Raw genomic sequence first — 22,423 nt, forward strand, 5'->3', positions numbered from 1 at the left:
CGTAGTCAAGAGAACCCCAAATTACTGTTATATGACTGTGCATTGAAATGCATTATAAACTTAAGTTTAAAAATGCACTAGTATGACTGTATCACTTTCAGGGCCCGGACTATTTCCCTGTTGCACTGTGCTGTGTGTAACAGTATGCAAGACCTAGGTTTCTACCTTATGCCCAAGGCAGAATAGTACTAATTCTCTAAGGATTAGAAGTACTTTCAATTAGGCTTATATTCCCAAATGCTTATGTTGCTATGCAAAATGAAACACAGGTGCTTCTGAAATTTTTCTTCCACCCTTTTGAACCATGATTTCGAGAGTGGCTCACAATCAGAGATAGCACAAGTAAGTAATACTTTCTCTACTTGTTCTAGTTTACAATAGCTACCCACTATAAAAATATTAATCACTTTCAGAAGCATTCCAGAAGCCTAGCTTTAATGTTTATGTCTTTTGGGGATCAGCATGTAGACTCCTTGCTTTGTTTTTGACTCATAACTGTAGCTTCTTTTTTGCAGTGTGAATCAAAGCATTCTCCTTGTTCATTTGTTATTTTTGGCTGTTCCCAATAAAAATATGGTCCTTTTCTGCAGTAATAAATTGATCATAATCACTCTCTATCTACCCAACGTAACCTGAAATTGACCTTTTACCCCAGCTTTCAGGACCTGATTAATCTTTTGCTTCCCTTTTATACTTCAGCAATCCTATTTCACAAAGGCAAGAACTACTGTGTCTTTATTATTGGTTGGCTCCTTTCCCACAGATAGAAAAACTCAGAGAAAAGATTCCTCTGTCCCCATAAACATATAATTACTCAAAGAACCCCAGAACACACTGAGAAATCCTCTGAGATATATAAAACAGTATATCAGGAAAATCAGTAGTGTCTATGAGGTGTATATTAACCAAAGGGGGATGAAAATTCTTCATGTACTGTAAGTCTTTTAGTCTTATTAGTATCATCTATTTTAGGATCAAAAGGGAAAACTAAAGAATTGTGTAAGGTCTTTCTTATCTGTACTTGTCCTACAAAGCACAGAGAGGAGCATGATTCTGACAATGAAACAAGCATTTCAAAATATGCCTTTTTAGAAGCGTATAGTGAAGGAGACATAACCACTTCATCAAAAGCATTGCAACCATGTGGTTAAAGAAAAACAATCAGTCCTGCAGCAGCTATGAGATATTCAGAATTTGCTGTGAAAACAGCAGAATGGGACTATACTGATTTGTCCACCTTTAAATAATAAAAACTAAAAAAATAAAAAAACCACCAAAACTGTTTCCCCATAAGCCCCCCCTCCCTTTCTCTCTTCAGAGTTCATTGAGGGCCTCAGAAGCCTTCTTGATGAAAACCTGTGTCAAAGCCAATATGCTAATACTTCAGCTCAGATAAAATACCTTTTTTTTCCCCTTTAAAAGGTGTTACCAAAAATGTTTGTGTAGTTGTGCTCGAAAACGTTCGTGCCAGTTAAGCATGCAAGACCTAAGATAATAATCCAAGGAAGAGTAATTGTTATGTACATTTACAGTAAATCAGAAAAAAAGGTGTATAACTGATGAGTTTCACTGACAGATGGATATGCTACCATGCAAGAAGTCAGGAGTTTCAAGAAATTTAAAGTTTGTCATATGATTCCACGTAAGCTTGAGCCTAAGCTTAGGCTAATCTAACACTCACTGTTTGTATTTGCAGCTTCAACCAAAGGGTATTACTGAGGCTAGAAACCTACAGTTGTTCGAAAAACAGTTGGACAGACAGATGAAGCACAGACTCTTAAACAGAAAGAAACTACCTTTGGTTCAATAATAGTTGAGCTACAAATCACTGGTTGTTGGGAGGGTAATGTAGGGCAGTATCATTATGTACTTGTTCTGATCTTGCACATTTCCCTAGGCATCTGCTAAAGGATACAGGCTAGATAATGATTTTTCTGACTTGGAACTGTTGATCTTATGTTCTTATTTTCTGAGGTTTGCTTCCTGAAGCTCAGCCATAAGCCAAGTCCTTAGAGACTACGTATGATACTCTTTGAACAGAAACTGTTCCAGAAAGTATAGTCTGGAAGCCAGAAAATCCACATAACTTTCCTTGTTTTCAGAATTTAAAGCATTCACAGCACATGTTCACTGATCAACTTTTCTTTTGATTCCATAGGTATTAATACCAAAGCTTAGAGAGTGTTTTATGCTGAGTGGAAATACTATATAATGCCTAGGCCATAGACATGGCTGTGTTAGGAAGATGGACAAATTATTGTGTGTGAGTTGCTTTTTGATGTTGCTTTGGCTTTTGCCTAGAGAACCTAACATGGGTTATAACTACAGGAAAGGAAAGCATTCCTTGTTCTGTTTTACATAAATGATTTTGAGAGGAAGAACCTAAGAATTCAAATGACAATCCCTTAGGATAGCAAACCTGCATATTTGACAGGCTCTAGCTAGATGCTTGAAGCTACGGGGAATCATGTAATCAACTTTAAGGAGCAGCTAGAAGAACATACTGAAGGAATCACTGGGGTTCCTTCAGACATGGCAGAAAACCATTGGCAAAGGTGTATTCCATATACTGGAATCAGAGGTATGCAGGCAAAAAAAAAAAGTCCAAACACCAAACCAAATATAAAAGACTACAAATTTGACAGCAGAAACATACAGTAAAATGCTATAGTAAGTATTCTACAATCAATGAAGACAAACTCCTGGAGATTATGGAATATTGGTACTGTGGTAAAAGCAGTCAGGAAAAGGTATTAAACAGAAATAGAGAAAAAGAACCATTTTCCCACCTATGCAGAAGCCATCCGTGATATTTGACAGAACCAAGGACTCGCCTCCAGAAGGTTCAAGAAAAACAAACAAAACCCCCTAACGTGTTCACTTCCCATTCTAGCACTAAAGTTGTATTTCACAATTTTCCATCACGTCCTTTCTGTACATACTTTTTGAGGACAGAAATCTTTTTTTTCCTTCTTTTCTCCCCATGCAAAACTACTTAAGCACATTTCACTGAAATTGACAAAAATCCTGTGGGGAAGAAAATGACATTTTCTGTCAGTTCCTGAACACTGCAAAAGGTAAATATCATTAGTGAGACTGTGGAGGGAAATGCTGCACACAGTGGAAGTATCTTTCAGAAAAATAAAACTGAATGTCATATTTATTAATAAAATGATGTCTCTTAAAGGAGACAAGAAATGCATTAAGTTCCTGAAAGTTTTCAAGAAGTGTTCACTTACGCCCTGTTTTGCTAAAGCATTAAAGGAAAACCCCCATAACCTCAGTCAGTTCTCAGACTCGCTGACACATATAATAATCTCACAGTGTTCCCTGCACTAACGCCTCAATCACAGATTTTTGATTGTTTCAGCTGACATTTTGAATAAACTTTCTTCTAAAGTCTTCTTTTTAAAAAGGAAGGACGGCAAACTTGTTGATATGATATGAAATGACAGAGATATAGAAAAAATGGCTGCATATGTTTGCTCTTGGCCTGTAGCAGGGGCACTGCATAGGATTGCAGCATGTAAATCTGCTCGGTGGCATGACAGCCAGTTGCAACATTACACTTTTTAGACAAACACAAATGTATTTGAGTACAGATGATCAAAGGTAAGCAGCATTTTGAAATTTGAAACTAAGCATTTATATAAAAACCATACTATAACATCATGCTACAGTATGCATTGAAACTTATATCAGAAACACAACAGGAATGAGTTTTAAGCAGAAGACAACAGGCGTGAACTCAGAGGAAACACTCGGCCAGCAGCGTGCCATATTCTGCTCAGCTAAACCAAGTTAAGTATAGAATAATGGCTGCTTTGACCGATTTTCTCTAGATTCCCACAAAACTATCATGTCTTAGTCACCCTGCACTGGACTTACACAGTTGATCCTTGTGTCACACTGACGTGTAGCCCAACCTGTATGGAGCCTCTCTCTGCTTCATAATCCTACATATTCAAGGCATAGAGTCTGTTCTGTTCTCCAGATGAATTGTTTCTGAGATGTAGGATTTTCATAGGAATAAGGGGGATATATATTATTTAAAAAAAAAAAAATCTTGAAGTGGCATAGTACAGCCCTGCATACTTAAAATATTCTTATAGCAATAAAAATAACAAATAATAATTTATGACGATTTTTAATGGAATCAAAGATACAATCTCCAGATTTCATATAGCATATCCTCCTTAATTTATTTGCTCTTTACATTCACTTGCTATGAGGTTAACATAAAGGTATACTCTTGGTTTTGGAAGCCATGCTTTCATACTATTTATTTTGACTCTGTCCGTGACTTTTCTGCTCATCTTTCCCTGATACTTTTTTTTTAAAGACACAGTGAAACAGAGAGCTTGATCAGACAATTCCCTAACCCCCCTCTCCTTTGCTATAACAGTCACTAGGAAATTGTTTTATGTGTAACATAGCTCTTGTTCATCTCTGCATGTTGGGGAGGGGGCATTAGGTACTGATCTCTACAGTTTAATCTGTTAAACGCAAGAGCATTCAACACTAGCGTAAAAGAGAAGATACACTGCTCACTTGTTTCAGTAAATTTAGCATTAAGCTATAACAATAATGTTCCTAAGACATTAGAATGGCATAGAGATGGGGTAGCAGGGCATTTACACTGAATAAAATTATCCAAACAAAATTCACGTAGCCCACAAATGCTGTGACTCCTCTTTCAAAAAACAGTATCTGTAAATTATCAGGGTCTAAGCACATCAGTTCATTTCTTGCTCACAATGAAACATCATATGCTGAAATAATAGTACTACCACTTCAGACATCAATTTTCCTCGGATGTTTCGCATCTAAGAGCTGACTGTGGCCAGCGTGAATGGATGGCAGCATTCAGTGAAATGCCACTCCTGAAGGCACTTAGCAACTTTCTTTTATCTATATTTTATTTTTATACAGGAAGCACAAACAAAGGGATTACATATTTAAAGAAATAGAAAGACAACCTTCAGATATACTGAGTCAGAAGGTCTCTAACAAAACCTAGTGGAATTCATTTGTGCTTTCAATTTCACCAGAATGCAATGTAAACAACCATAGGAACCACACAGCCAACTTTTAAATTAAATCCTAGAATGAATAATTTATATTTTTAAACAAGGATTAGAAGTCCCATTCAATTGCAGAGTTTCAGGGGTGGCTTTAATAATTTACATGCTTTCCGAAGGTGAATAAAATGCCCTCCTGAACAAATATCAAAACAATCCAAATATTTTCTTTGTTAAAACCACACTGTGATTGACAAAGGAAAGGGCCACTGTTGTGAAGCTGAATGCATGTACTGTGGGAGAAAGGCAGGGGAACCCAATAATTTTAAAAGTAGAAGTGTTTGTGTGCAATTTTATCACGTACCAAAGGGAATAAGGAAAAATAAAACAGATTATCAACAGCAAATTCTGCATATAATATAATTTTTGCCCTTTACTGAAAGTCTTGGAATTATACTGTATTTTTTTTGTGCGGGAGACCACACCATTCTCTCCCAGCAACTGGAAGGGAACTCCAGGCCAAATGTTCTCAGTATTACCAGGGCTATCTCTGACCTTGCAAGAAGTCAAACATACAGGATAAACACTCTGTGAAGAACTGTCACCTGGCTACAAGGAACACACACTGGCTTTAGGTGACCTGTTTAAACTATAGCTGCCTCACTGGAGTTTTTGTAGATAAAACAGCTCCCTTTGCTGTAATTCACAGCCTCTGTTCTTTGCAGTCCTAGTAAATATTCTTCCAATATCTTTATCTTGAACATGTGTATCCTCTGAAAAAGGGCAAGGAATATTGTGTGTGATGAAATAGAGTCCACTGCTCTGGAAAACTCGGTGCAATCACAGCGCGAGTGATCTATATCTTAAATGCTCAGGCAGCATTAAGGTAAAATTTAATGCAAGACAAATGTCCTGTGCTACAGACATAGTTCATAAATTAATTACACATTCTGCATTGATTTTCACTTCCTTATGAAGAAATAGTACAGAAGATGGCTGCTTCCTTCAAACATAGAATAACACAGTCATTAGACTATTTGCAAAGACATATTCTGGACCAGACAATGGTTTGCAATTTTGGTAACCAGCATGACAGGTTTAAGAACAGTCAATGTTCGTAATAAATCTCTGCTCACTGTAGTACTGACACTAGTTAGATCTCACGTATGTTATCTGAAGCAATATATGAAAGAAAAATATTTTTCAACCAAACAACATAGTTTATCACATACCCACTGTAACAGGAAAAAATAATGGGGGGGGTAATCATATGATGGTAAAGATCAAAATGACCCCAAGCCCAAATCCCAGTCAAAGGAAGACTGCTGGCAAAATTTTTGAGGCCAAACAATAGTAATCTCCAACTTGTCTCTAAACAGACAAGAAGGACGAAGTATAATTTTACAAACATGAAAATGAAAGGTGGAAAAATCAAGTTACCCAGGACAGCACCAGTAAGTGAACACAGATCTACTGAGTCTTAGTCTGGTTATTCATAAACAAGACCATCCACCCTGACCTAAGTGACCCTGCTATGAGTCAGGAATGATTCTATTTGCCTATGTGGAATACTCAGGCATAAAGACACTGACTTCCAGAGAAGTAACAGGCATAAAGCTGTTTGCTGCATTTTCGTTACTGGGGAAAATGATCTTCAAATTCTGAATGCAACGCTCAAGTGACAAGTAAGTCATTGGGGGTTCAGTTCAACAGTGTGACAGAACATTAAGTCCAGCAGAAGACACACATGCATGTCTTTTAAAGACCATGCTTGATCTTTCTAGATTCTGAATCCATCAGTATACCTAGTGATAATTTACTTGGGAGAGTTTGTCATTTTAGGCTGGGACAGGGAGGGTAAAGAAACATAGAGTTATAGAATAGTTTGGGTTGGAAGGGACCTTTAAAGATCATCTAGCCCAACCTCCCCTGCAATGAGCAGGGACACCTTCAATAGATCAGGTTGCTCAGAGCCCCATCCAACCTGACCTTGAATGCTTCCAGGGATGGGCGACCTACCACCTCTCTGGGCAACCTGTTCCAGTGTTTCGCCACCCTCAGCGTAAAAGAGAGAGGAAGATTTTGAAACATATTTTATTGCTTTTGGACAGATATGCAACATTAGTTTCACCAAAGAATTAAGACCGCAATCTTCCTATTATTTCACTGTCTGTCAATTTTGCCTGACTTCTTCAAATGAGACTTCATGACAGTCCTTGCTATATTAGCTGCCAAATTCCTACTGAGTGAAGTCATTATGAAATGCTGTAGGCACCTGCAATTTTGCTTAGGCATCTAAATGTCTTAGGACTGAGACTTAGGACTCAGTACTGCTGTATACTGAGGCACTTTACTCCCACTCATCTTTATCAAGCTGTAACAAACCTTACAATAAACAGAGGCAAAACATAATTCTCATATCCCCACACATAGCTTTGCCTCAACCCTAAAATGATGAATCAGCACCAATGAAGATATTCAAGAGTGAAGATCAGGAAAATAAAACTCCTGCAGAGAGCACATATGCACCGAGTGACACAGGCAAATAAGGAAACACCAAACATCACATCAAGAAGGTGTTTAATAATAATTGATAGGTGGAGGGGGTTTTACCACTTCATAATGGCCACTCCCCCTTCCTTGATTTCACTTTATCCAGTCTCACCAATGTGTCCATTAAAACTTCCTCCTGAAGAGCAATTGTTTTTTAGACAAAAAGGTGTCTGCACCAATGCCAAGAAACTAAATTACAGCAGGATCAAAGATTTCAGTTATAAACAGGAAAGAAGATAAAAATCCTACACAGAAGAACTATTAGACATTTCATTTTGTATGAGTGCATGCAACTTACAGTCTTCCTCAAAGGAGTATATGTCCTTATTCACTGTCCTTTTTCACAAAGTGGTCCTCTTTTATTCAATACTGTATGGATCAGGCTACACTGCCCATTACGTCAGTATCTTATCTCATGATAGGGAATTAGCAGATAGCTGCTTTTTTTGTATGCTCTCCCTTTTCCATCCCATTTCAAGTCCCTGGTGTATTAATTACCACAAGTTTTTATGAAGACAGCTTAAATAATACCTTAGCATTTTTATTCAGAGCAACATATTTATTGATACACGGGTTGTAACACGTCATGATCAACTGCAATTTCTAAGATGCAACGGAGGGTATGCTTTACTATTCCTGAAATCTTGAGGAAGTTTCCCAGCTGTTGTGAAGTAGTAGAACACCATCCAAGTCAGTGGAACAATAGTAATTTACATCTACTGAGGTTATACTAAATATTTATTATGGAAAAAAACCCAAACAAACTTGGTTTTTATTTCTCTTTCAATTTTGGTAGCAGAGTCCATTGCATCTTAAACTTATCAAGAAGTCTTAGCATTCCATGGTCTAACCATGATATACTTCTGGCTGACAAGAATTCTTAAACCATAGCAATATTCTGTGAGAACAGTGATATTACAGTGGTTTTCAAGTGAATGAGAAGGAGTGAGCTGTTTTCAGAAGTAATATATTCATTGGTGTAAAAATGATAGATGAGGGTGGCCAGACTGAGGGCAGACAGATTGCTTAATACTCTTTCAGGATCCTCTGCTATGTGGGCAGGGCATAGTACCAGCACCAAGTCTTCCAACTATAGTAATTTCATCATGGAAAAATCTGACTGCTGTCTTGAAAATGGCAAAACAGGAGGGAGACAAAGCTCAAAAGCTTCCACCCACTCCAAAATTTTGTTGAAAAACTTAATTAAACATATCCTACTGGACTACAATTATTTTGAGCAATCTCCTGTCTGGATTGTTTCCAGATCAATATATATGGCATCTGCTTAAGTAAAAACCTCTCGTTTGTCAAAGGAAAGTATTCTTGTTTCAAGTTATAAGATTTTTTTTATTATTATTTTTAATAGAATATAATCACCAGCTTTTTAAAAACTGTATTAATACAAATAGGCTGTTAAAAGAAAATGGAGGGGAAAACTTATCCCTGCAAAGGTCATTCACCCCAGGGAAAGCTACAGAAAATAGTAGAAGATAAAACATCCTTCCAAGAATATTCTCACGAGGTGTTTCTCCAACTTTTCCCTCAGCTTTGAGCTGTGGTCAAGCACAGACAAGGCTCTAGTGGGACAAGCCATACATTCTCTCAGCTTAAAAGACTGGCTGAGCTCTAGCAGAAACCCTGCAAAGCAAATTCACCATCTTTATTGAATGGTGATATTAAAAAGAGAATTTCAAATTTATGTTTGTATATGTAATGTCATTTCTATTTCTGAAATATTATTTTGAGCCAATCAGAAAAAAGATACACAACAGGATCCATTTGTCAGATTTTATCTAATGGATACACATGAAAAACTGCTCACAGACAAATTACAACCAATAAATCAAACCAAACTGTAAATTAATCATTTTGAGTTACAAGCAACTGCTACATCGTTTAAGATGTTGAAGGTTATCATGTATAAATCCTTATGCCCACAAGGACAGGGAAGGTATTTATTCTGGGACTGGGCAAGTACCAAGCATGTGCTCCTGAGAATTTGCAACAGAGACGAAATAGCAGCACTGAACAATTCCCCATTTGTGCAGAACTGTCAATAAACAAGGAAGCAAGTGCTAATAAAGGGAAATGCACTTGTTAGTCTCAAATTTACCAAGGAAGTGAAGACTCTAGTGACCTAGCATTGCTGAAACCATCTACTTCCTTTCTTGTTGCACTTCTCTTGCCTGAATTTTTGTTCAGGAGATTAATGAACATTAGGTTAAATACTGCCATGAAATGCATGGATGTACAAGGAAAGAATACAGTACATGAAGTTACAGAAGAGGATGCAAAGGAAGGTACTTGGAGTAGATATGGCTTTGTAATACCAGAGCACATTGGCAGCTCTAACTAAGTCCTGTAACATAGTACTACAGGCATACTCACTATAGCTCAATTAGTTGTCCTTAACATACGGTAAAGCAGTGACACTGCTAGCCAACAAAGAATGAACAAAGCATCAGCCTAAAGCTGGATATCTCATATAGTCATCACTTACTCACCATAGTCAGCAGTGTCAGATGAGGGGCAAGATCTTCAGTACTTCCTATTAAAGTGCACAAACTTGTGCCAGTTTATTCAAGTTCTGTTGAATGTTTTCTGCCTACAAGTGTTTCTGAAGCTTACCTCATCTTTTCTTGCCTGTATTTTAATCAATGTTTGGCTTTTTTTTCAAAAAGAGAAGAAGAAGAATACTTAGGGCATTCTCCATCTTCAGCTTCTGTCAAAGTCGTATAAAAGAAGAACCGGAATAAGAATTAAACGCAAACACCTCAAGCACTCTTAAGAGGAATTTCAGTCTACCCTGCATGTAACAGGCATTAAAATCAACTTGAAGAGCAGGAGTAATCAACATACCTGCTTACAATGGAGTTTGTTTCGCTCTCATTCACATCAGTTTTCCAATGCAAATGCTCACAGTAAAGTGCCTGAACACTGGAAGGCAACGTCTGGAAATATGGAGCAACTTTGTGCGCTTTAGTGGAGCTGAGAACTTCCAAATTTGATCGCACTTGACAATTTAATGGGAAAAATATAGATGGCAATTTGAAAAGCAGAAAATGTATAAAAGATATATCTGAATCAGGGATTTTTTTTTTTCCCAGGTGCTATTTTGAGGACCACGATGGCCTTCAGATTTTTCCATAAAACATTTACAAAACGCATTTATTTCCAGACTTTGTTAAAGACCAAATTCCCCAAAGCCTGTACTGCTACTGATCTCAATTATTCATCATTATAATAACTATGCAAGATTATTTAGTAAAAATGATAGAATCTGGCCCTTGTGTTTTAGTTATAAGTACAATTTTTATCTCAAGCTAATTTACATGAGAACAATTTGCAAACAAATATATTACACATATCATCAAGTACTCAGCGTTCAAATGCACGTGATGATCCCACTTAAGGGCTACAATCATTACAATCTGAGGCTGTTCCACTGCAAAAATAGTTTGCCAGCATCCCAAGAACATGGCAAACACCTGGTTGCTTATATTTCTTATTACAATGAAAATTCTTAGTGAAGACATACCAGGCTCTCATGAAAGCAAAAAAGCAGAACTAATTCTCCTTTGAGATACACATTAGAAGACAGAAACAGGAAAAAAACCTGCTGAAGAACTACTAACATTTGATTCACATTAACATATGTGACCAACAGAAACACAGTCACTTTTCACTACACTGACAGGAGCCACCAGATCCTGGTGTTCCACTGCTAATTCACAAATGCCGGAGATATGGCCATCATTTTAGTTCTTTATACTTCTTATAAATGAAATTCAATAATGTAAATGGAAAAGGACTTTCAAAGTGGTTGCCAACTGGTACATTTTAAAGGGTATTTTGTATAGGCATGGGTTGCTCATGCAGAAGTTCACAAGGAAAAATTCCTTCGGAGCATTGCTTTACTCTTACTGCTTCACTGAGGTGAAATGAAAGAGAAATCTTCTCTGTAAATTTTAGTTTATGACAAGGTGTCTGGAATCTTTAATCTTGTGGCAACCCAGATCTCTTCTTAGTCCCTCATCTTACATTAACCTCATCAACCTTTACCAGTGTTTCAAACATCTTAACGTTCAGAAACCCTGTGACAAGATTTATGATAAGAATATTCCAATAAGGTGTTTCAACTCTCAGAAAATGTGTTATCAAATGTTCCTGCGGAGGAATAAATGTAAAGACCACTGCACCCGCTTACAGCATTGCCCCAAGACCCCAGAAGATCCAACATCACTTGAAACAAAAAAGCATTCTATATTTCCCACTTGCTAATTCTTATGATCCCTTTTAATCTCCCAGGGAGGGCAAGTCACCAATTTCAGGCCATTTATCTGGAAATAAAATTGTATGTTGCTCACTTGCTTATTATCTATACATTTTCTTCCCCAAGTCAATCACTCTGAAAGTATTTATTTCTCTTGACAGTCACTTTTGGAAGGGCATTTGACATCAACATGCATCTGAAATCCTCTAGGCAAAGGTTAATGTAATAAGTAAACTTCATAGATCAAGGAAGGAAACATGCTGCAACTATGTTGTACACTGGTTGCTCTAGAGATCAAATCCCTTTGATATTAAACTGGCATAATGGAAATGTAACTCAATGAAGCTACACATGATTTAAACCAGAGCATAAGCAAGTCCCAAAGGGTAAGAAAAATAAGAAATAGTTCCAGTTAGTCAAAAATATATTCTCTCCATGGAAAATAGCTTGCTCTTTTTTTTTTTTTTTTTAATTTTATTTCTAATCATGAACATCCAGCCCAGAACTCTGGTTTCTTACACCAAAGGTTACTATTAATGTTAGCAGTTGGCTAGAACTGGTGTTTCTGATTGTGGACTGATTCTTTATTACTTTGCAAAATTCTATGATCCAAAGCCTGTACTATTTAGGCAATAAAAATTCACTTTTTTAATCTGAAGTTTTGAAACTCACTGGAGTTTACCTGAATAAAGCTTAAGAACAGACTTCAGGATTGTACTTATTGAATGTGTTCGATGTTTTTTAAAAAAAGAAAAGCATAGAAAAGTTTCAATGTAAATACGGCTATGAAAAATGTTCTCCAAAAAAACCTTCTCAAAAATTCTTTTCCAGCCCTGACAGTTTACATTTTTAAAAAGCAACTGTAAGTTAAGGAGGCAATCACAATGACAGATTCAAGGCAAATCCTAGGTTTAATATAGCTTTATTTGTACAATTGCTTATGACTTCTATAGCAATGCTGCGTTGTCCTGCTAGTCTTCATTATATCCCATAATTGCCAAACTCTACCTCTTTACCATAACACTGTATCACTGATATTTAATCCCTGGATATAGCAATTGTAATGAGAGCAGACAAGTAAGAGCACCAAGCTCCCCTGGCCAGAAACTGCCTGGGCAGAGGGCTAAGCCCTGGCATGTTAAACACTGATGAACAAACCACATAGGTCTGAACTGTTTAAAACTTTTGCTTGCCCTGGAGACAAAAGTGCTGCTAGGCTCCTAACAGCATGTTCTCAGCAATTTACTGGATTTATTCCAAATTGTTCCAGTTAATCACTGTACGAATCAAATCAGATTTTCTGAAACTGACAGCTGAATGACAGCAATAAACTAAAAGAAACAGTAGAAATGAGAATAAATAAGTGAACGCCACAGATGGCCTGTCAAGGTGGACCCCATGCATGCGCTAATCCTTTAGTCCTGCCATAAGATGTATTTATATACTTATAGTAGAAAAGAGCACAGTGGTAGCTGTATCTGGCTTCCAGAAATACCATCTTGGGCATCCTAGCCCTAGGTCAACTTGCAATAGGATGTCCTGGGATCTGAAAATGCAATATTATTGCTAGCTGGGCATAGTTTCAACATTATTGTATGGGAGCAAGATATGGAACCTTTGAAATGCATTGTTTTCTTGTAAATTACCTCCAAAGACTTTAAAGTTATTTTTCTAAGCAACAGTGAATGCCAAAGACCCAGTTTTAGCAGTATCTCTATAGTAACATGCCTGCAATCAGGTGCAATATGCAAAAACAGTTCTGTGACATAACATATTTTTCTCTCAAATTTCCAAACTCTTATTGTAAGGGTTGACATGAGACAGGTATTATCCACAGTTACATTGTGAATAACTGATTATGTTTTTATCAATGTTCTTTTAAGAAAAGCTAACCATTTTCTGAAAGCATAGTCAAATTTACCTGAGCTGTCCCTTCAAGTTGTGAAAAATAAATATTTCTCAAAAAGTGTACTCTGCAAAAGATAATAAAGTAGCAGCACTACACATGATTTTTTTTATAACCAAACTACTACCATATTATACTTAAAGAATTTTTTATTTTAATCCCAATGCTGGTATACATTCGCTTAGCTGATACACCGATGACTCTATTACACAATACGCTTATGTTCTAGAATTTAAAAGCTACAAGTCTAGGGAGATGAAAGTTTCTTATCATAGATGGACTGCACAGATGGATTTCAACAGAAGTGGAGACTGTAAATATTTTACCAGTTTGGGTTTAATGTTGTCTCTCTTTCCATTCCTAAGTCTACTGTGGGAAAAGTAGGCTACAGCAGCTCAGGAGTGGCACACTCTTCAGACCATACATTACCTTAAAGAAGATCTAAATGGAAGGGCAGAAGGCACTGTGTTGATAACTTCCATCTAGCCTCCAGCACACTGTCAGAACTATGTTGTCTGTTGCAAATCTAGGTCCCCGAGAATAAAATCAATGATGCACAGAAATAACAACATATACAGGGATGAAAATGCTAAACATGGAGTTCACAAAGGAATTGCAGTTTTCTTCTAAATTCTGCCTAGAGAAATAAAATCTCACACTTTTTTCAGAATGGACCGTTAGCGGAGCACCACTAGGAGAGGGTTCAATGTGAGTGATTAATACAGCAATCTGGGAAAATGGTTAGCTAGTGAACTGGAGTATAGTTATGATATTGTAGCTGTCTGCTATAGTGGTGGGATGAATACTAGCAGGCAATACAAAACTGCAGTCAACATTTGTTTAAGAGGAGATTTTAAAAGTTGAGTATGTAAAAGATAGCTAAAAACCTGTTTTGTGTAGTAATTTAAATGTTTGCTCTACCTCTCAGGAAAATTATTGAGAGATTACTTTAGTTATAGTATTTATAAAGCTTCACAGGGAAAGAAAAACAGCGGAGAAACAGAAGTTCTTTAAAAAAAATATAGGAAACAGGAACCAATGGCTGGATGTTAAAATTGGAAAAAATTAAATGGAAATGGTATGAAGCTGTGTCAGGGTAAGTTCAGATTGGATGTTAGGAAAAGGTTCTTCACTGAGAGGCTGGTCGGCTCCCCAGGGAAGTGGTCATGGTACCAAGCCTCTCAGAGTTCAAAGAGCATCTGGATGATGCTCTTGGTCATATGATTTTTTAGTTAGTCCTGCGAGGAGCAAGGAGTCAGACTTGATGATCCTTATGGGTCCCTTCCAACTCAAGATACTCATGATTCTATGAAATTAGGCAGGTATTTTTTATAAGGATGATTAGATTCTGGAATGAAACGTTGTTGGCAGCCGTATAATCAGTCCTCTCTATGTCCCCTGATTTAGATCAGACACATCTGTAAAGAAGTTCTGAATCACATGCAATTAGTCCACAAAAAAATGTCAGCATAAAGACAGAGTTATGCAGTGATTCTGCCAGCTTTAAAAGGTCTGTATTCTTAAAAAATGTTTGACTCACAGTAATGTAATTTTTATATAGTCATGGCTCAGATACTGAACAATTTTTAAAATTTCTTTTCTCAGGTTTATAGATTGCATGACTCTTCCCCAGTTTTATTACTTTCTATATCTCAGCACAATCAGCAGAAAATTCATCACGAGTGTTCTGGACTGTATTGGTTTTGAAATGGTTCAAAATAGCAAGAAAGAGAGTATTTTATGATACTGTTTTAAAGGAAATTAATTCTTTCAACCCACATTCTCAGCTACAAAGTTAGTGTGTTTCAATTTTATATGATTGTTATCAGTTGGTTATACAAAGGAAGAACACACAAATGAAATCAGGTAACTTAACAGAAATTTGTGTTACTATTTATTTACGTAAGTTCAACGACATGTTCAATTTTCCAGCAGCTCTGAGCATATGGAAGAACAGTAACCATTTATGCCTTCAAGGGAATAGTCTATGTTAAAAATCACTGAAACCAGGGATTGACCTATCTTGTTTAAGTTAATCCATTTCTCAAAAATGTTAATTTCTTTCAAAACGTGGGGGAGAAGCTGCCAATCCTTCTCATTCTTGCTTTGTAGCTCAGGGGTTAGAATACACAGAGAGTGGTTCAAATCCCTCTTCCACCTCACTGACTGCCACAGCTCCTCGCTCCTGGAAGCTTCCTTAACTACACTACCCATTAATCTGCAGTAACACATTCAGTCCTTTCCACTGAAACTGTTAAAGTCTCTGTGGAAGACCTGAGGATTATCTGACTCAGAGCAAGTACAGAAGACTACAAAAGTCTGACCATCTCTGTTGGTTCATCAGACATACGTGGGTGGATGGGAGGTCCGAGGTATCTGTGTCAGAAACAATTTACTTAAGCCCTGTTCAGAAATTAATTCCTGAAGAGTGCTCTTCTCCAAGACAGTGTGCTAACTGCCACAAAGTTTACTGTTATCTTTTGAGACAAATAACTTCTCAAATTTCTCTTGAGTTTTCCACACATTCCACCTAAGGTATACAACGCTACTGTTGATAACAGCTCTGTATGTAAGGAGGTAGCCTACCTCATTGACTCAGTAAATATCCAGCGTTATCTCAAAATGTAATTGTTTTGCACTGTTGGGCTCATCAAGGCTAAGAGAGAACTAAACGTTGAATTGGGATCCCTAAGCTAAAAAAAAGATCCCTAGCACAGTACCAGGGCTCATGTAAGCAAATAGGAACACAAGGTGAAAACTATGCAACAGGTCTGAGAATGCTATCCTACATAAATGATGTGATTCTTCAATATGATTACATGAGACTCTAAGACAACTCCAATCTGGTGGAAGAAGAAAGGCCTAAAAGAGGAATACTGGCTGTTAGGGGATATAGAAGGGTACTAATTTATCTTTTGTATACGTCCTCCCCACTCTTTTCTGCCCTAATTATAATGGCAAGTAAAGGAATAATTTGCTAGAAGGTTTTCAATTTGGCATCAATACAGTACTTACAGTCCATTCCCATGGGTAGATTCACCTTCCTTTATCCACAACGCTAGTATGCATAAGACTGTAATAAAAAGACTAATGTACACTATTATTGTTTTTAAACTAATTATTCCAGAAGGATTAGATCAAATTCTGACTTTTTACAGTTATCTGCATTTGGGCTTGTATATAATACAATCAGAATTTTGCCTGGTGTTCAACATGTAACATTGATTTCAACTTGAAAGACCTATTTTTCACTCATTAAAAAAATGAGAGTTCTAAAAATGTGTTTCCGAAGGCATAAATCTCCCCCCCCCCCCCCCCCCATTTGAACAGCAATCTATACTGATTAGCATTTGTGCTGTGGTGGGACCTTTAGAGTGCCAGGTCCCTATTATTTTGTCACACAAAAATTATACTTTTCAGCACTACTGTTCTCCTTATAAAGCTCTTTATTTTTTCTACTTATTTTTCTTAATAAAATATCAATCCTTTCCTCAGAATTTCTGTTTCTTAGAATACCAATGAAGAGTGTTAAAACTATAGAGAAAAGAGAATACGTATTTTAAAAAATTGGCTCTGTTGATGCTGATGTTCTTGCTACCATTTCTAACTTAGACTGGTTAAATTTCAAGCTGCAGTCTCCACTGAAGTGTTTTTTTTTTTTTTAATTTTGTGTTGGTTTTTTAAACTTAAGTATTGTAGAAGCATTATACCAAATCTGGAAATCACCTTGAAGATGATTGGGAAAAGGGTTGCAAATGAGTTGCCATACTTTAATAGACTATGGGGAGAGAGAGAGCCTGCAAAAGATAAACTATAATAGATGATATAATAGTACATATTTTTCATATAGTCATGATGCTCATGGGTTTTTTTCCCCAATATTATATACCTATGTCAGTTTGTGTTTTATAAAGTATGTGTGCCTAGACACCAATATATACACTCTACACTAGACCAATCTTACTTCCACTCAGTAGGCAAAGAAGGTACTTCAAAGTCAGCAGAGTTATATCAGAGATTAATTTGAGCTATATTTTGAGTAGTTATTCATTTTAACTTGACTGTTGAGAGAGAAGATACAGTCACTGCTCTGGAAATAAATTAAAAACTAAGGAAGGAAGAAGTCACTCAGAAATGGTTTTAATGGCTGTTCAATTTTCACATAGGTGAAATATTTAAGGAGACTTCAGTGGCACTTAACCAAAATGTTAGGCATTGCGCATTTACCTTTCACAAGTGTAACTTTTACCCTAACCTCCTTTATTTGAAATATAACACATACTCTTTTTCAGAAGCCATGTACGTGTATGTTTGCAGAAGAGAGAGATGCAAAAAGTTAGTTTCTGAAAGAATCGGGGATTGGGCTGATGGAACAAAAACCTAAACCAACAAATTATTTCCCAGGTCTACAAAACTCAGAAGTTAAATATCTGCTTAAAGAAGCCAGAGTTCACCACAACCTGCTCTAAACTCTCCCTTATATTTATTCACAGACTTTATACATTTTTTTCCCAAAGGAACACTAATACATATTCCCAAACAATAACTGATTACTAACTGAATGACATCTCCAGTGAATTTCATACCAGATGTCTGCCTGCACACAATGCAACGTAATAACATCTACCACATTCATCATTTCTACTTAGTTCATCTCAGTCTTTTCAGTGAGTGTCCAACCATGATGCATTTGTACATAATGACTTTTACACATGCCAGATCATTTTTATTGCAAACTCTGAGGAAGGTGGTCAGTGTCTAACACTCAGTTACCAACATACTCTCCAGTGGTCAGTGCTGATTATTGACATTTCAGTCCAGGCAACCCCCAGTTTAGAACTGGTCCAAGACTAGTCACAACTAGGTCACAACTGATTATCTCACTAGGAAAGGACACACCATTCTACATAAACTATATATTCTAAACCACTTGGCTCTGATGTCCCGTAACATTACTCAGTTTCTTTTCTATGCTTCAAAGATTTCTCTTAACTTTTAAAGTTCTTTTACCCATTTTCCATAAAGCTTTTACCATTTTTACCATTATTCATTAAATAGAAACAAGTATATCTATCAGACTAGTGTGATAAGCACACACTTCTTCACTGAGCAGATCAATTTATTGAACATTGAGAGTATATCTAGTTTTTTTAATCTTGTAGTATTTGAATATTCTTACTCAGACCTGATGCTCTATCCTGCCGTTGCTTCACTAGTCATCTATTGTCAATATTTCCCTTTAACTTTTTAATAACAAAGGAAATTATGATAATGGGGAAAAATCCATGTAAACAAAGGACAAAATGCAAAAATTACTATTAATGTTATAGTAATTTTGTGTATATTTTTCTTTACACAGATTTAATTTGTGTTCTTTGAGAAGGTATGGGCACATACTAATGTGAGTATTTTTTACCATTTCAGTAGAATACTAATACAGATGCTGACATGTATTTTTAAGTATTCAGACAGCATTAACAACCTGTAATTTCTACTGACTAAAGAGCTTTAAAGGCAGTGTTCTTGTGTCCCAGAGGAAGGGAAGATAACGTCTTAAATAAAACTTCAAAACCCTTTTTAACTTTATGACTTCAAATGATTAATGTGAGGACTGATCGGTTGCCTCTTTGCTTGAGTGACAACTGAGACCCATGTAGCCTAGGACAATCTTTCTAGCAGAAAACTTCCACATTTAAAAAACTGCTTTCAAGAGAATCAGACATTATTTTGCCATACACGTACTGCAAAGAAAAAAGTTGCACTCTCTTAAACTTTTTCTAAAGTTCCCAATAAAAAAAGTAGGATTTCTATTGTCTACTCCTATCCTACATAAGTATATTTAGGAATGGCTGGAGCTAGTATTTTTGAAATACCAGAAACCTGACTAACTCAGCCCAATGCCTGCTGAACACATTGGTATCGTGCACATAGTTCTGACCAGCAAGTCAGCCAAGTGACTAAGATGACTCTTGTCTTCACTTGTTGTATCCTACTTCTTTAGCAAGCAAAGCTTTTCAGACAGGAAGCATCTCTAAAACTGTATTTGAAACAGTGCCTGCCACAAGAGGATCACGGTAGCATTTGAAAACATGCAAGTATTACTTAAATAAAAAATACTAGCAAAAAAGGCAGTCAACATGAGAGAAAACTGACTAGGACGAAGCAAAGGAATAAAAATAATAGAAGGGATGAAGGAATGCACAAAAATTAGAGCACAAATGATGTGAAATTGCCAGGTTCTGCAGGTGTTGTCTGTGTGTGATGAAGGGGAAGGGGGAGAGGAGCAGACCAATAGAGGGCAGAGTATATATTTTATATTTTTCACATGTATTAGCTCCTTAGGTTATTCCCTTATTTTTTGATTTTCAGTTACCTTATTTTAAAAGTTTGTTTGTAGTGCTTTGTGTACCTTTGTTTCTGTTAACAAAAAAATATCTTTCATACACAGTAGAAGAAATGTATCAGGAGCAGGACACTTAGCCGCAAAGCAGTATGTTCAAAAAGCCTTTTGAAAACTGACTTAGGTACAAAGAAATTAATGTTTTGTTGGCCAGATCACCTTCTGCCTGCCACTTCTCTTTCTGTTTGCTTCCACTTTGAAACAATCAGCATAATAATAAATGCAATCACAAACATACCGTGAGGCTGAAGTTCCGTTTTCTGCATACAGCATATACCTTTATACATTCTTGTCATTTTAGCATGTATTTTACGTTGTGTATTTAGAGTAATCTGAGAAACGGAAGACAAAATGAGATAATAAAATCTGAAGCACAATTGCTGAAGTCAGTCTCACCTAGGAAAGATTTTAAGAAACAGCAGATTTATACATATTCACAGCTTTCAAAGTAAGCTGAAACAACTTAGATGCAAGTGTAACTGTGGATAGCTCATGAAAACATCACTTCAGTGCACAACAGTCAGAAAGCAAAGAAGGTGTCAAGTTGTGTAAGAGATGAGAATAATACTAAACACATTAAAATGCCATTATATAAATTAATGAAATTGAAACTCTCTGAAAATTCTGTTCAGCTTGATTACCTGGTCTTTAAATGGTAAAAGCAGAAATAGAATAGTTCCAAAGAAGGTCAATGAGTTTGATTAGAGCATGGACAAGGTGCAGGCAGTGCTGCCAGTGTGTGCTGCAGCCCATCTGTGCTCTGCTGCCCATCCTAGAGTAGTGTGGGGGCTGTTGGGGCAGGGCAGGCTGGAAGCACCTGGCTTCTGGCAGCGGGAGGAAGGCTCCTGCTCCATCTGCAGAGCTGCAACTTCAGGTGTAGTTAGTGTCCTGGGCAGTGGTGAGAACAAGACCTGTTAGGATTCATCAGGACCAGCTTCGCCTGAACCTTATACCCACACAAGAGGGAAAAGGTGAGTGATGCAGGTGATCGACGAACAGACTAGAAGAGATATTCTGTTGGATCTACTACTCACAAACAAGAACTGCTGGATGATGTAAAGGTCAAGGGCAGCCTTGGCTTCAGTGACCACAAGACTGTGAAGTTTAAGATCCTAAGAGTAGTGAGCAAGATTAACAACAGAATTACAAACCTGGACTTGAAATAGCAGATTTAGATTTACAGAAAGCTGAGCAAGCATTGAAGAAGACTAGCATTGATGAACATGGAGCTCCTGACTTGACCTTAAACACAAAAAGAAAGTATAAAGAAGGTGAAAGCAGGGACAGGCTACGTGGGAGGAATAAGAAGACACTGCCCACACGTAGGAAAAAAGCCAAAGTTCAGATGGATTTGAAACTACCAACAGAGGTAAAGGGTAATAAGAATGGTTTCTCTAATTTCCTCAGCAGCAAAAGGAAGGCTAAGATGAATGTGGGCCCATTACTCAGTGGGGCAGGAAGTCTAATGACAGGTGATAAGGCTAAGATATTCACTGCCGCCTTTGCCTCAGTTTTCACTGGTAAACCTTGTTCTCAGGCATCCTGGGTCCTCCAACCAGAGTCTGTAGGAGTGAAGTAGTACCCACAGTAGAGGAAGAAAGAGTTATGGATCACTTAACCCTCTTGAACATATACAAGTCTATGGGATTGAGATTTATGGAGCTGGTTGTGTCACTGTGCGGCTACTGTCTATCGACATGGCAGGTTCCTGATGGCTGGAAAAAGGCAGATGTCCTATCCATCTTCAAAAAGGGCAAGAAGGAGGATTCAGAGACCTATGCATTGGTCAGTCTCACCTTATTCCCTGGGAAGGTTATGGAGCAAATCCTCTTAGAAGCTATTTCTTAAAACAAGAGACAAGAAGGTGACTGGGAGCAGTGAGAATGGTTTGCTAAAGGCAAATCATGCCTGCCTAACTTCATTGCTTTCTAAGATGAGGTGAATGGCACTGTGGCCAAGAAGAGGACAGTGGATGCCATGTACCTTGATTTTTTTATCAAAGCCTTTGATACAGCCTCCCATAGTCCCTTTATCACTAAATCAGTGAGGGGCTGGATAAATAGCTAAGGTAGGTGGAAAATTAGCTGGACTGCCAGGCTCAAAAGAGTCATTATCAGTGGTTCAAAGCTCAGATTGCATCCAGTAACTAGCGGCATTTCTCAGGAATGAGTACTGGGACCAGTGCTGTTTACTGTCTTCATCAACCAGGACAGTGCAATGTCAGGTTTACAGACAACACCAAATCAGGAGAGCAATCAATATGCGGAAGG

Source organism: Aptenodytes patagonicus, chromosome 4 (genome assembly GCF_965638725.1).
Source record: "Aptenodytes patagonicus chromosome 4, bAptPat1.pri.cur, whole genome shotgun sequence".
In the NCBI taxonomy this organism is placed as follows: Eukaryota; Metazoa; Chordata; class Aves; order Sphenisciformes; family Spheniscidae; genus Aptenodytes; species Aptenodytes patagonicus.